Below are 15,199 nucleotides of genomic sequence, written 5' to 3'. Positions count from 1 at the left end.
CAGATTCTGAATGTTTTTAGTTGTTTTGTGGAAGACACAGTGTGTTTCCCTGTGTCTCTTGCAAATAATGTATCACCAGTTCCTCAGATTTCTGACCACATTTGCAACCCTGTGTCTCAGGGTTGGGAAGATGGGAATAAAATCTATGGTACATTAGAAGAAATAAATAAACATTGCAGGCATTCTTATCTGCGTGTGTTTTTAATTAGAATTTAAGCCAATTACGGTAAGTTGGAAAACATGCCACATGCTTCCCCCATCAGAGTGGGGTCTACTTCCCCTCATCCTGGATCTGGACAGAATGGGGTAGAAGGAACCCTGTGTCAGTTCAGGAGGCCAGTCCCCAAAGGGCCTTGAGCTTCCACGTTCCCTCTTGAATGTAGGGAGCTGATCTGGTCCATTCAATGATGAGAAGCCCTGAGGAGAGGAGCTGAGGCCCCCCAGCAGGCAGCCCCAAAGGCGTAGGTGCAGGCAGGTCATCCAGTGCCATGAGGAGATGCAGGCTGGGCAGTGGGAGAAGACTGCCCAGCAGTTACTAGAGGGGACACTTTTTTCATTGCTATTGGATGATGAAATGAAATTGCATATACAATTCATACATTTCTACAGTCAGTTCACCCTCTAGAGTCTGCCCCTGAAATCTATTTCTCCAACTACCTCTATGCTTGTATGTGATGCAGAAGAAAACCATCATGATCCAGCCCCAAACCAGCACCCACCACAAGTGTGGGGATCAGGACAAGTTGGACCACTCATCCCAGCGGCTGTTATGGCCGACAGCGGCTTCATGAGTGAGATCTCAGGAAACCAGCAGAGTAACTACCTAATCAACCACAGAAATTTAAAAAATAGTAAATTGTTGCTGCTTTAGCTTATTGCTAGGGTATGTTCTATTATACCACAATGCATAATGGAAATCACAATACATAAATCCATTCAAAGCATCTGTCTAGACCACAAACGGGCGGTATCTCCTCCCCCTTTTCCTCTAGCAGGTCTGGTTTGCACATGAGGTGAGGAAATGACTCCTCAGATGTCCCTGCTTCAGTAGGCAGGAAACGCAGACCCCGTGAACATGGCATCTCCAACCCAGACTGTCACATCTCTTGCGTGACCCTGGAGGAAGTAGGTGTCTGTTCCAGTTCAGGCAGCCATGGCAGAGAGGATGTTTTTGACTGGGGCCCCATCACTGTGAGAGGTCGGCTGAAGTGCTGCTGGCAGTAATACACCCCAGCGTCCTCGGCTTCCACTCCGTATATGGCAAGGGAGAAGTAGGAGCCAGAGCCGCTGCCCTGGAACCTGGCCGGGGTCCCAGCAGCTCGGGCAGAAGCCCCAAAGATGAGCAGCCTGGGGGTCTCCTCGGGCCTGTGTTGGTACCAGGCCATGGAGGAACCCACCTCCATGTTGCTTTGACAGGTGATGGAGACAAAGGTGCCATAAGATACAAGCAGGGTCTCTGGATACTGAGTCAGGACGATCTGCCCCCTGCAGCCTGCAAGGACACCATCCCACAACATGGCGTGTGACTTCTCTCAAAGGCTTAGAGAGACTTCATGTTTCTTAGAAGAATCTTGTCATGCTTCGACATAACGGGAATTAAGTGACCCTGGGCCTCTCTACCTTTGCTGTGACTGAGAACCCCGGTGGAGTGCATGTCAGTGGGCCCTGAGGACCAGGCAAGCTATGAGAGATGATATGACACTCCATAGTCTCACCCTGAAGCCTGAAGGACTAGGTCATTTCTTATAGCTAACAGGTCCCTGGTTTGTCTCTGAAGAGAAGGGGCCTGGGATGGGAGCATAGACAGACGGTTTGTGGCCTCATGGTGAGGAGCACAGATTCAAAGATATTTATGTCACTGCCTCAGAGCAAGCCTTGGACTCTGTGCCTTGGCTTCTAATCAAAGTTAAGGCAAAGCAACTCTCCATGTGGCACAGTCATTTCCAAAGGCCATTCGAGTCCAGACCCCTGTGTCAGGGCTAGCGAACCCATCCATGGCGCTCAGGGGGTACATGCTTACCCTGAAAGCCTATCACCAGGAGCCAGAGAAGCTGGGTCTGGGAGCCCATCTCAGTGGGTTGCTGGAATCCGCTGCTTCTGGAACAAAGGACAAGGAGTCTGGGGGCTGGACACGTTGTTCAGCTTGCTCTGGAATTGGGGCCCCTGCCCAGGGGTTAAATAAGCACAAGTTTCCTGGGTGTCAATTTGCAAGTCTGATGCCTGCCCAGAGCTCACTCCTTATGCAGCTGGAGGAGGGGTGGAGGCAACAGAAGTGCCTCTGGCCCCACAGAAGCTGAGGTTGCATTGAGAGGGAAGCTGCCCTGTCCACAGGCCTCCTCTGCAGAGGCTGTGACTGAGGGCCCCAGAGGGTAGGCTGCAGAGGCTGTGACTGAGGGCCAGCCAGCTCCCTGCACAGTGATCTTCAAGATCTACCTGCATACACACATGAGCTTCTGCTTTCAGCTCTAAACAGATACCAAGTTAACCACTGATGAAAACTCAAACCTGCAGAGATGACAGGAGAACCACGTCTATCTGTATTCAACATAGAGAACAGATGCCAGAGTATACACTCCTACCCCCAAGAAAGACTGCTAACTGACATTAAGTTAGCAGAAAGACTGCTAAATTTAATTAAGTTGTGCCTGAAGGAAATAGTTCCTTCAAGAATTTGAAAGCTCTTTGAGGTTCATGTCATGTAGTGTTTCGCCTATATTTTCTTCTAAGTATTTTATGGTTTCAGGTCTTATGTCTAGTTCTTTAATCCATTTTGAGTTGGTTTTTGTGCATGGTGTGAGGTCGTGGTCAAGCTTCACTCTTTTGCATGTAGTGACCCAGTTTTCCCAGCACCATTTATTGAACAAACTTTCTTTGCTCCAGTGCATAGTCTTTGCTCTTTTGTCAAATATTAGTTGACCATAAATCTGTGGGTTTATTTCTGGATTTTCTATTTGATTCCATTGGTCTGTGTGTCTGTTCTTGTTCTAATACCATGCAGTTTTGATGATTATGACTTTGTAGTATAGTTTGAAGTCTGGGAGTGTGATGCCTCCATTCCCTTCTTTTTTTTTTTTTTTTCAGGAGAGCTTTGGCTATTCAGGGTTTTGGTGATTCCATATGAATTTCATCAATAATTGTTCTATTTCTTTGAAGAATGTCATTGAAATTTTTATTGGAATAGCATTGAATCTGTATATTGCTTTTGGTAGGATGGCCATTTTGATGATGTTAATTCTTCCAATCCATGAGCAGGGGATGTCTTTCCATTTCTTTGTATCTACTTCTATTTCTTTTAACAGTGTTTTATAGTGTTCTTTGTATAGGTCCTTTACCTCTTTTGTTAGATTTATTCCCAAGTATTTGATTTTTTTTTGTTTTGATAATAAAAGAGATGGGTTTTGTTTTCTTCTTCAGATTTATTGTTTGTGTATAGAAAGGCCACTGATTTTTGCATGTTGATTTTGTATCCTGCCACTTTACCAAACTGGTCCAACCACTATGGAAAGCTGTGTGGAGATTTCTTGAACTACTAAACATAGAGCTCCCATATGATCCAGCAATTCCACTCCTAGGTATTTACCCAAATGACACAGAAACAGTAATTCCAAAGGGCACCTGCACACCTATGTTTATAGCAGCACTATTTACAATACTAAGCTATGGAAGCAACCCAAATGCCCAAAAATTGATGACTGGATCAAGAAGATGTGGTACATAAACACAACTCAGCAATCAGAAAATATAAACACATGCAGTTTGCAGCAACATGAATGGAGCTAGAAGGGATCATGCTCAGCGAAATAAGTCAGAAAGAAAAAGAAAAATACCGGATGGTCTCACTCATAGCAGGAATTTAGAAAACCTAAATAAGAGACCAGGAAAAAGACTAATCAATACAATGTAAAAATCAAAATCAACAAGCAACTATAAACCAGAGACACACTATGGGGGGGAGGCAGGAGAGGAAGGCTTAGGGTCAAAATAAGGGGGGGTGCAATTGTATGGGGAATATAACCAAAATGAAAATGCATACATTGTGCAAAGATGAAAAAAGATGTAAGAATTATATAAAATAAAATATTTAAATAAAAAAAAAAAAGAATTTGAAAGCTCATGGAGAATACATGGGCACATGGAGCTGACCCCACAGTGAGCAGCACGCCCTGCCCACGTCTGGGGAGGGTGGCAGGCAGAGCTCTGCTGCCTTCAGAAACCACAGCATGACCCATGACTCTTCTCCACATAGGAAGCTGAAGCCCCAGCAGAGCCTCAGACACTGGCAGCAACTCCCAGGCCTTCCCCATCCCCACTAGAGGGAGAAGCCACTAGATGGAGTCACACAGTATTACCGAACTGGGTCTTCCATTTATTTATTTTTCAATTTGGTCTCTAGATGGTGGTCTTGCCCTGTGCTTAAAACTGACATGTTAAAGCAAGGGAAAAGAATTCTTGGATTTTCCTACTTCCTCATCATCAGTGACTATAAAGAAAGTCATCTTTCTGATTTTATAATAATTTAGCCACAAAATTTTCCTGGAAATATATTCAAAAGAGAATTAAAAAAAATCTCTCTCTTTAAACCTTATATTGGCTATTTGTGACTGCAACATTCTTTAAAATTTTTTAATAGTGTCGTCATTTGAAAATGATTAGATAACTACATATTCTGTTCATCTCATTATTTGCATTAGGGAAAATTAGATATTAGTTACGAATTCAAAACTATTTGCATTTGAATGGGAAAAGCATACACTTCCTTGAATTCTACCAAAAATTTAAAGAGGAATTAAAAACAAATCCTTCTATGAGTCTTTCCACCTTCTCCCCGCCTCCAAAAAAAAGAACAAAAGGGAACACTTCTAAACTCATTTTAGAAAACCAACATCACTCTGATAAAAATATTAGCAAACTGAATTCAAAAGGATCATATACCACAACCAAGTGGAATTTATCCCCATCTTATAAAGATGGCTTAACATATAAAATCAACCAATGTGAAATACACATTAATAGGCTAAAGGATAAAAATTTCATAATCTCAACCATTGCAGTAGATGCATTTGACAACATTCAAAATGCTTTAGTAATAAAAATCTCAAAAACTACACTGCAATACAATAAAGACCATATATGATAAAGCCATAAATGGCATGATACTCATTGGTAAAATCTGAATTTTTTCCCTCTAAGATAAGGAGCAAAGCAATGATGCCCACTATTCACCACTTCTATTCAACCTCTACCAGAAGTCCTAGCTAGAGTTATTATGCAAGAAAAAAAAAATAAAAGACATTCAAATTGGAGAGGAAGAAGTAAAATTATCTGTTTGCAGAAGGTGTAATTTTATATGTAGAAAACCCTAAAGATGCCACCAAAAACTCTGCTAGAATTAATAAGTGAATTCAGTATGTTTATAGGATACAAACCCAACATATAAAACTCAGGTGTGTTAACATGCACTAGCAATGCACATGCATTAGTAATAAATTTGAGGTAAAAGACTTGTACACTGAAAATTATGACACATTGATAAAATACTTTTAAAAAGACCCAAATAGATGGGAAAAAAATCCCATCCTCATGGATTAGAAGAATTAATATTACTAAAATGTCATACTACCCAAAGCAATTTATAGATTCAGTTCAATCACTGTCAAAATTCCAAAAACATTATGTGTAAAAATAGGGGGGGGGGAAATCCTAAAATTCATAGACCTACAAAGATGCAAAGTAGTCAAAAGAATTTTGAGGAAAAAAGGACAGAACTTGAGGCATCACACTTCTTGACTTCAAATTATGAAGCTATGGTAATCAAAACAGTATGGTAATGGTATAAAAACACATAGAAGAATGGAACAAAATAATAGAGCCCATAACTAAATCAACACACAGTCAATTAATCAAGAATGTATAGTTTCCTTACTATGCGGTATGTGGGAAGATTGAATATCCATTTGCAAAAGAATGAAATTGAACCCTTATCTACCACCATACACACATACATACACACATGTACACACAATCCTCACAATGGATTGAAAACTTAAACATATTCTGAAACTGTAAAACACCTAGCAGAAAATATAATGAAAAAAATGTAACCTTAGCCTTGGCAATGATTACTTGGATATGACTCCAAAAGAACCAGGCAATAAAAGAAAAATAAACATAGGGGATTGTGTAGAACTAAAAAACTTCTGCAAAACAAAGAAAATATCAACAAAGTGAAAGGCATTCTGCAGAATGGAAGAAAATATTTGCAAACCATATATGGGATAAAGAATAACTATCCAGGGTCTCCCTGTGGTGAGGGGATTAAGCAGGGCACTGTGAAGCAATCCACAGCCTCTGCAGCATGTGTTCGATCCCCTGACAGCCAGGGAGAAACCCCCATGGTGAGGCAGACCTCTCCTGTCTCGCCCGCTGCTCCCCTCAGCAGTGTATTTCAGTCAATATGCCTGTACTGTTTCCCACTCAGTCTCTGGTGGATCCACTCACCCCCCACATCTCTGGCCTGTACCCCAGTTCTTGTATGCATAAAAATAAATCTTTTTTTAAAAAGATAAAAGAATAAATATCCAAAATACATAAGGAACCTCCACTTTGTAGCATAAAACCAAATCACCCAATTAAGACTTAAATATGTATTTCTCAAAATAAAAAATGATAACAAATGTTGGCAAGGATGTGGAGACAAGGAAACCTTTGTGCACTGTTGATTGGCATGCAAATTGGTGTAACAATGATGAAAAGCAATTAAAAACAGAGCCACCAGGTAGACCAGCAATTCCATTTCTTTTTTTTTAAGATTTATTTATTTATGGATACAAGAGCTGGGGTACAGGCCAGAGGTGTGAAGGTGAGAGGATTCACCAGAGACAGAGCAGGGAACTGAACAGGCAGACTGACCTCTGACTGAAATGCACTGCTGAGGGGAGCAGGGGGAGAGTCAGGAGAGGTCTGCTGTGCCATGTGGGTATCTCCCTGGCTGGGGATCGAACTTGTGCTGTAGTGGCTGCCGACAGCTTCACAGGTTGCGTCTTAACCCCCTGAGCCACCAGGGAGGCCCAGCAATTCCATTTCTGGGGATAGAACCAAAGGAAGTGAAATCAGCACCTCAAAGCCATGATCACTGCAGCATTAATTAGGATAGTCAAGACATGGAAACAACCTAAATGTCCATCAATAGATGAAGGGAATTTTATTTTTACTTTTTCCAAAGAGAAATTTGCATTTGAATATTTTTATTTGTATTTTTTTCTTACATCATTGCAGTTCTCACAGTCCTCCCACCACCACTCTCTTCCTCTCTCTTCCTCTCCCTCCCCTGATGTATGCCTCAGATCTGTGGTCAGCTTGCTAGTTTTGACTCTTTCTAGAACTTTCGTTTGGTTTCTCTATATTTCTCATATAAGTGAGATCATCAGATATTTATCTTTTTCCTTCTGACTTATTTCAGCTAGCATAATCCTGAGGACATTTTTTAAATGGGGTGCTTATATACATACAGCTTCAAAAAAGAAGAAAACCCTGTCATTTGCAACAACATAGATGAACCTACAAGACACTGTGCATAGGCAGTCACAGAACAAATGCTATGTGCTCCCACTTATATGAGGAATCCAAAATAGTCAGTCATAGAAGCAGAGAGTAAAATGGTGGCTATCCTGGATGCAGAGGAGCGGGGACTGTGGAACACTGCTAGAGGACATCCGTTATGCAAGATGAGGTCCAGCTGCCTTACAGCACAGCACCTGTAGTTAATATTCTATTGTGTACTGAAAAATTTGTTGAGAATGTGACTCTTATGTTCTGTTCTTATCACAAGATAGATAGATAGATAGATAGATAGATAGATAGATAGATAGATAGATAGATAGATAGATAGATATGAATGAATCAATTTTTATAAGGAGGGCAGGAGGAAACTTTTGGAGGTGGTGATGGTATTGATTGTGGTGGTGGTTTTACAGGTGTCACTTAGCTCCAAACTCATCAAAGAGTATAAATTTACTATGAATGGCTCTGTGTATGTCAATCATCGCACAGTGAAGTGGTTAAGAAAAAAAAGACCACAAGTACGTAAGTCAAAAGACAAATGAGACAGAGGGAAAATATATTTACAACTTAATGTTACAAAGTAATACTATCTCCAATATACAGATCGCTTTTGTAAATTGATTGGGAAATAGATCAACAATCTATTGATAATAGGGAAAATGTAAAGATGTAAACACATGGGAAAATAATAGAAAATAGATCTTAAATATAAGAAAAATTGGTCAACATGTCTCATAATAAGATATTATACCACAATTCCACATATCACCTATTAGAGTTTCACAGTATAGTCTATCACCAGGCTGCATAGAAACCAATTCTTTTTACAGCCTCGGAAGCAATACAAAGCATAAGGGTTCAACCCTATTGCAGGGAAATGTGCCAATATCTAAAACATTGCATATGCATTTACTTTTTCTCTCTTACTCTCTCTCTCCTCTATACCCCCTTCCCCCCTCCTTCTCTGCCTTTCATCACCCTCAGTAGGGCACTCATAAATTTCATGTTGCTAATTGTTTTAATGAATTAATTGTTTTCATTATTCTGATGTTCATATTGCCTATTTGGAATCAATAAAAGCCCTTTCATATGGATGTCTGTCTTTATTATATAAGCCGTTATTCTTTGATAACTTCTATGCTTTGTGGCATGAAAAATGTCTGAGGATCATCTAATCTGTTTCCTGCTCCAAACCTGGAATCAGCCATTGTCTTAAACAGTCCTTGTTTCCTCTTAGTGGAGACTGGTATTAAGGAGACCACATGCTGGTTGTGGACACACTCATTACTATTGGATTGTTATTGCTTCAAAGCTTTCAGCTTAGAGAAAGAGGAAAGAAAAAACAATCCAGTGGATAACGATGAAGCAACTTGCATTAACAACTGCTTAATATGAAAACAGGTGATTCAATGGGAAAAAAGCAAGCATCTAGCCTATCTTTTTGTATGAACTGTACAAACAAAATAGTTCTAGAGGGTGAGGAAAACTGCTTTGCCAAGAATGAACAAAGCAGAAAAATCACAATTTTCCAAGTATAAAAACAAAATTTTAGGTGACATTTATGAAGAATTCTAGAAGCAAGGTCCTTCAGGTTCCAGCCATGATGGAGTAAAAAGTATCCGACTTACCCATATACTATGATCAACTATAAAACTCAACAAACTGTCTAGAGCAACTGTTTCTCAGGTATTTGATGACCGAGGATGCAGGTCTTTCATCCGTGAAAGAAGAGAAACATAATTATGAAAAACAGTATGGAGAATCTTCAAAAAATTAAAAATAGAAATTCCATGCAATCCAGTTATCTCTCTTCTGGGTATTTACTAAATAATACAAAAACACTAAATCAAAGAGGTATACAAACACCCCTATTTTATTGCAGCATTTTTTGCAATTTTCAAGAATTGGAAACAACTTAAGTACCAAACAACAGATGAATGGATACAGATAATGTGGTATAATGGAACACTACTCAGCTATATAAAATAAATGAAATTTTTTCATTTACAAAAACATGTTATTATGCTTAGTGGAATAAGTTAGGAGAGAGATAATCATCGTATGATTTTACTCATCTATGGTACAGAGAGGAAAAAAGACAAATGAATGAATTAAAATAACAAAAAATAAACTTTTAGACTATAAGACCAATTGGTGGTTACCATAAGGAAAGAGGCAAAAGGGGACATTGTGTGGTGAAGGATGGAATTGGATTTTTAGTGGTCAATTTAATGTTGTATATATACAAAGGTTGATTTTTAATAATGCATGTGATGTTACTTCAATAAAAAATGAAAACAAAAAAAATAAAAGAAGAGAAATATTCAGTGTCAGTCCTACATGTGCCTAAGTCTCCTGCCTACAAGCAGTACTCTTAATGTGGTGCAAGGAGGTGAACTCAGGAAGCAGCAGTATGTGCTAATGAGGAAGCAAAGATCAGAACTGAGGACTGCTGAAGTAGCTGGGATTTGAGAAGCAAGGTAACAGAGAGAAGGAACTTGCACAGACAAGGAGCACCAGGAACTAGCATGAGTCACCTGGAATCTCTGGTTAAAAACGTAAAGTCTAACAGTGAACTGTCACTGGGGGATTGTTAACAGTTTCCAGAGATCACATGAACTGGGAGCCTTTGGAGTTCTGATCATCTAGAGCAAAGGGACCTTGCTCAACACCCTGGGAGTTCAACGTAGACCTCAGGAAAGTCAGCCTGAAGATTAGGATTTCTTCATATATTGCTTTTCTTTTCTTTTCTTTTCTTTTCTTTTCTTTTCTTTTCTTTTCTTTTCTTTTCTTTTCTTTTCTTTTCTTTTCTTTTCTTTTCCTTTTATCTTTTCTTTTCTGTAGTATTGGTTAGCAACCCTGTATATGATTCCGAGTTATAGGCTCACACTCTGCAGGTTTATGTTACCATACCACACCCACCACCAAGCCACCCATAGTCCTCCACCAGAGTCCATTGTGCCTCATACCCACTTTGCTCTCCCCACTCCTCAACAAGTCTGCAATCAGATTTCCAGGGTTTGTTCTGGTTTGGTTTTATCTGACCCTTTGTTTTGTTTCTCTGTATTCCACATACAAGTGATACCATCTGGTATGTAAGACTAGGATTTCTTTAACCATAAAGCAATGGTTTCTAGACCCACCCTAAGAAAATCTAAAACTAAGACTCAGTAAAATTAAGCTTATTTATCAGTAAATTAATAAAATGCAGACTTTCAAAAATGTAGTGCCACAGTGTCCAGCATATAAAATTACCATGGGGAGCAGGTAAATCTCCCCATTCATTGGTAATGGAATGAGCCCAGGTATGTGCTCCTGGGACTGAATTCTCTACTGGTCAAACAATGTGAGTTTCATACAAAACTCCTCCTATCAGCATGTGACTTTTAAAAAATGATTAAAAGCTGCCACTTTCCAAGCCTGTAACATAAAGACAAGAAGACACTTCTTGTTATCTCAACTGTCTCTTGCCTCTGCATCTATCTGGATTTCAAGCTGTTTATATATTCCTTTAAATATTATAAAATTTTAAAAATATTCTAAAAATTGTCTAAGGCCCAGCTTAGTGGTTACCCCCTCTACGTGGTCTTCTTTTATTCCTCTGGTCAGTATCTTCCTCCGAACTCCCAAAGAACTTTTGATCTGACGAACACATTTGAGTTACATTTGTGTTTGTTTGTTTGTTTGTTTTTTTGTATACTTGTTCTGCATCCTATTAAAGACTGAACTTCAAAAAAACAGTGGTCACATATTCTAGAATCACAGTTTCTATAATGCAGAGAACTTTCTGTGTTTCCTTTTTGTTCTTATCTCTGATGAAACAAGAAAATATGGAATCACCCTGCTTGCTTAAAAACCCATTAGAAGAGCAGTAAACAAAGGGCCCATAAAAAAGTCAGTTGTGTTTTAAAAGTTTGAGGCAATAAAATTTGTGTGCAAGGGTCAGAGGAACTAAATGCCAATTGGGGGAATACCTCTTGAAAACTAAGGAGCCACCTTCAGGGGAACGTTTGAAAAACTTCAGGATAAGAGTGGTATATTGGAAGAATAGTAAAGCAACTGCTGGTCATCAGAATATCCGAGACTAGGAAGGACAATGCCAGGCAATGCCAAGTGGTTAGCCTACTAGGTGGATCTGGTCACAGAAAATGTGAGGAGGTGAGAAATGCTGTGTGCTTCCCATAGGGGGGAGAGACTAGGTATTTCACAGGGAGGACAGGATCTAAGAAGCTGAGGTCTCCTAGAAGGAGCACGGACGGAAAATACCACTGTGAGAATGGAGTCACCACAAAGCCAGCCTCCTAAAGGGATAGGGGTTCCAACACCCTGGTCAGTACTGGGATGTAGGCCAGCATCCACCCTCTGTGATGGGTGAGAGGTGTGGCAGGAATGGAATGGCCACACCCAGTGTTGACCTGGGCCCTGGCCTTGCCTCACTGTGTTCAGGGTATAAGTTTTCTGTAGAACCCAAAGGCTAGGCTTCTGACAGTTTGGATGCTCAAGCAGCTTAATTTAATTTGCACAGTAGATCAAAGCAATTACAGTTACATGAACTGATATATAGCATTGGGGAAAAATAGGGTTTTCTTTTGATGATAATTGCCTTTTTAAATAATGATAATTGCCTTTTAAAAACAAGTTAATATTCTCATAATATTCTTGCTCTTTTTCGTTGGTTGGTCAAGCCAGATTATTTTTAGTCATAGTTTTAAATAGAGAATCAAATCTTAGTTTCCATTCTTGGGTTAATATGACTTCTAGTTTCTTTTTTTCTATTTTTTTTTCACTGCAGCAATTAGTTTTTTGCAAGGGTTGGCTGACTTGTTGATTTTCTAACTATTTTTAATTACTTGGTTAGGTGTTCCATGGAGGATTTTATTTTTCTTTTTTAAAGTCTAGATTAATGTTACAGATTTTATACTTGCATCTTGCATGGTCACTGGTTTTTATCTTGGGTGTATCCATCATCTCCAGATAGTTGTTTAGTATCTTGTTCTTTTTATTTGTGACTCTGGTGTTACTGGATGTGCATTTTCCTGGTTTGCATGTATATTTTTTGTCCTGGGATTTGAGGTTGTACTGTGACTGCATATGAAACAAACAAGCAAATGTAGGAGTGGAGAGGAAATATTTTTCCCTACCCTTCTGTGTTCTTGGGATGATCAAATTAACAGCAGGCAAAGTGGTAGGAGAAAAGAACAAATTAAATTACTTAAGTATGGAGAATATACATGAATGCAAATTCTAAAGTCAATGAGACAAAGTTGGGGTATTTATCCTGAGTTAAAGAATGGAATAGGGGTCTAGGACTTCAAGGGTTTGGGAGACTCACATGCCAAGGACACGTTACGAGGAGATGGAGTTAGAGGGCTGCCCTGCCCCATAGGCAGTTTTCTCTGATAGAAAGATTATTTATGGTAAAAACCATAATACTGGATAAAATCACCATTTTCATTCTTCTAGATAGTTAAAGATCATGGTAAAAGTTTCTCATGAATCTCAGGACCAAGTTATTTTGTTGTCCTTCCCATTTTTCTTTTCTTTAGGAATTCTTCTAACTCAGGAGTTTTTTTTTTCCCTGATAAACTGTCAAGACTGCCAGTATGCTTGTAAACTGCACTGCTGTCTGAAGTGGAAATTAAGTTATCTGCTTTCTGCTTCATCTCTTCCTCTGAATCTGTAAGTCTGCTCTGTCTTACTTTTATTCAGCTGTTAATATGTCTGCAGTTCTAATCATCTGCACAGTCACTGCATGATGTCATCTGTGGCTTCATTTTATAGCTCTTTACAATATCTATTAGCTTGGTATTTTTTCTGTGTATATACAACAGACACCCCAAAATATAAGCTGTAAGAGAACCACGATTTTCCTTTCTTTTTAACTCTCATTCCCAGTACCCTGCATGCTGTGCCTTAGTGTAAAACTTGTGTTTTGTTTATTGCAGCACTATTTACAATAGGTAAAACCTGGAAACAACCCAAGTGCCCAAAAATAGATGACTGGATCAAGAACATGTGGTACATATACACAATGGAATATTACTCAGCAATCAAAAAAGATAAACTCCTGCCATTCACAGCAACATGGATGGAACTAGAAGGAATTATGCTCAATGAAATAAGCCAGAAGGAAAAAGAAAAATATTGGATGGTTTCACTTACAGCAGGAATAGAGGGGAACCAAATAAGACATTAGTGTAAAAAAATAACAACAGTACAAAACAAAACAAAGCAAAAACGGACAATTATAAATCAGAGACATCCTGCAGGGGAGGAGGAGGGAGAGGGGTCAGATGGAGAGAGGGAGGAGCACAGGGGACTGAGGTGATGGTGCACAGGTGCATTGGTGAAGGAAACTCTGTGGGGACTGCACCTGAGGGGGTGGGGGGAGGCAAATATTGTTTAAAAATGAACAATGATGTAAAAAATTTTAAAAATTAATAAAAAAAATTAAAAAAAAAACCCTGGCGCTCGGCAAGTATATATTGAGTGGACACATTTCTCTCTAGCGGGAGGTGCAGACGGAAGACCAGACAATTCCAAACTCTACCACACGGTGGCAGCAAGTGTCCGGTCCACGAAAGGTTCTGGGGCGAGAAAATGCAGAGTCTGAGAAATTGTCCCCCACCGAAAAGGCACGTCTGACTTGCCATCCTTCCATGCTGTCTAAAGAGTCTCCAGGCAGTGAAGACCATTCAGGCTGCTGAAAAGGAGGTCAGAGCTTTAAACTCTCCCTACCCAGCCTCAATTGTTTTGTCTTTTTAACGGACACAGTCATGTTCTAAAATAGTTGGCATCCTTTAAAATCTGACTGCAAAACAATTTAAAAGGAGAGAGTCCAAGTGCTCCAGAAATAGAGTGCCTGGACGACTTTTAGAGGTGAATGTAGAGATAGTGTTCGGAGAGGAAGTAAAGGCTAAGTGAGCCTTGATCGAGTCCTGTAAGTGTAACCATGATGTTAAGCATACACTGACGGATATAAGAAAAATTCACGATTCTTACCACACATAGACTTTAATAACAATAATAATAAATTTAATTTTAAGATTCTTTATTTTTATCAATTTTTCTTATATGCTTAGGAAGATAAAATGAATACATGAAACATGTAGAAATAAGGTATTAAAATTTGGCAGTTCACACAGTTACAAATGAAACCAGTGGCACAGAAAGGGAAAAGAAATGGTTGAAGAAGAAGAACTGAGATTGAATCCTCCTTGGGCCTTTTTTTTCCTCCAAAGATGTATTTATTTATGAATACAAGAACTGGGGTACAGGCCAGAGGTGTTGGGGATGAGAGGATTCACCAGAGTGGGGAACAGAACAGGTGGACTGACTGAAGTACACTGCTAAAGGGAGTAGTGGGCAAATCAGGAGAGGTCTGCTGCGCCATGTGGGTAGCTCCCTGGCTGGGGATCCAACTCGTGCTGCAGAGGCTGCGGACAGCTTCATAGGTTGTGTCTTAACCCCTTGCTCCACCAGGGAGGAGGACCCTGCTTGGGCTTTTGTCAGTTACTTCTCTGAGTTCCAGCAGGTGACTGGTGCTCCCGACACGTTTGTGGAACAAATGAATACATCTGTAGAGTGGAACGATGGTAAAAATATTGTCTCTATTATGATGAGGATTAAATGAGATCAT

At 39.7% G+C, this 15,199-nt stretch overlaps 1 gene segment (V, D, J or C); it reads right to left on the bottom strand.

The window, feature by feature from the left end:
- Nucleotides 1–1,097: 1,097 nt before the first annotated feature.
- Nucleotides 1,098–1,517, bottom strand: LOC311171750 (immunoglobulin kappa variable 3-15-like). The segment is given in 1 exon: nucleotides 1,098–1,517.
- Between the last annotated feature and the right edge of the window lie 13,682 nt (nucleotides 1,518–15,199).

The sequence above is a fragment of the Talpa europaea genome (assembly GCF_964194135.1).
Source record: "Talpa europaea genome assembly, chromosome: 6".
NCBI classification, from domain to species: Eukaryota; Metazoa; Chordata; class Mammalia; order Eulipotyphla; family Talpidae; genus Talpa; species Talpa europaea.
The sequence above is the reverse complement of the archived record's forward strand: the minus strand, read 5'-3'. Positions and strand labels throughout refer to the sequence as shown.